The sequence below is a fragment of the Salvelinus sp. IW2-2015 genome, unplaced genomic scaffold (assembly GCF_002910315.2).
Source record: "Salvelinus sp. IW2-2015 unplaced genomic scaffold, ASM291031v2 Un_scaffold1960, whole genome shotgun sequence".
Lineage (NCBI taxonomy): Eukaryota > Metazoa > Chordata > Actinopteri > Salmoniformes > Salmonidae > Salvelinus > Salvelinus sp. IW2-2015.
This window is the reverse complement of record NW_019943313.1, coordinates 174619-176063: the sequence shown is the minus strand read 5'-3', so window position 1 is coordinate 176063 and position 1445 is coordinate 174619. Positions and strand designations below refer to the sequence as shown.

Here is a 1445-nt window from a genome sequence, read left to right as displayed (position 1 = left end):
TCCTGAACACACACACACATGCACGATCACACACTCAACCACCCACAACAACGCACACCCTACACAGCCTCACCTTCACCAACCACACACACCACACACCCACACACAACCACACACACACACCAACAACAGACATCCACACCACACACACCAGGCACACACACAACACACACAGACGCAGTCACCAATCGCTGCAGAGCCGGAGATCTTACTGGGTTGGTAGGTGACAAATACATTCACATCGCTATCACTCTACAGCTATACACTGCTAAACTGGTAATAACGTCTTTGTACCTGTTCTCGGATGAATTAGTTAAGTTGTGGGGCAGGAGCCAGGGGTCAACATCATATGACAGGCTCCTGAAGAGTGCGTGTGTGTGTGTGTGCGATCAGGTGTGTGTGTGTGTCAGTGATGGTGTGTATGTGTGTGTGTGTGTGTGTGTGTGTGTGTGTGTGTCTTATCCCCTACACACCACCACCCTTGTTAATAGGCAAATCCAGGATAGCTTTGTGGGGACAAAGTACAGAAACACACAAGAACAACAAAAATCACACTGAACCAGTTCGATCGTTCACATTCAGTTCAGCTGTCGGCGACATCTTGTTTTCAACCAGTTGTACTAGTGACAGTGACACAGAAGTCAAAATGGATACTATTGGATTGGTTGAAGTGTTGTTGTTTGAGTCCAATGTATTTGGATGATGAAGAGACCACAGGGTGAGGACTTTGTTTCTCTTGATTTCTGGGTCTAGACACCTACACCAGGTCATTGTTGGACGCCCTCCTATTCGCTTTCCTTATGGATTCCATTCCTGGTCATGTTTTGTGATTTTCTCTGGGCCTCTCCGGACTGAGTGGCCGACCCATCTCTAATCCTGCTCTTGAATGGTACTCGACTTCGTTTTAATTTCTTTCGTATATATTAGAAATCCGCTCAGACCGCTTTACGCTCAAGATTAGTCTAATACCTGCATGTCTCTGCTCCATGGAGTAGTACACACGTCATGTTGAAGAACGCTTGCTTTTGAGTTTAAGTGAGATGTTTCTGTTTTTTGTAAGTCGCCGTGGTGAACACGTGGAGCTCCTTCCCCGTTCTTTGTTTTAATGTCAACATCCTCCACCTAAGGTTAGAATACTGCGGAGGATACGTCATGTGATTGACCTCAATGGGATGTTCCTACAGAAGGTTTGATTACACACTAAATGTAGGATAGAGTGTAAAGGAATCTGTCTGGCTTGGTGTCAGTCTGTCATGTCTGTCTGTATGTGAATGGGTGGGTAGTATAAAGGGTATAGTATATAGGGTGGTAGTGTATAAGGTGGGTAGTATATAGGGTGGGTAGTGTATAGGGTGGGTAGTATATAGGGTGGTAGTATATAGGGTGGGTAGTGTATAAGGTGGGTAGTATATAGGGTGGGTAGTGTATAGGGTGGGTAGTGTATA

The 1445-nt window shown here is 45.5% G+C and overlaps 1 pseudogene; it reads left to right on the top strand.

Moving 5' to 3' along the window:
- The first annotated feature begins 526 nt into the window (after window positions 1-526).
- The window catches only part of LOC112072557 (tripartite motif-containing protein 3-like), a 70288-nt pseudogene continuing 69369 nt past the window's right edge, over window positions 527-1445 (top strand).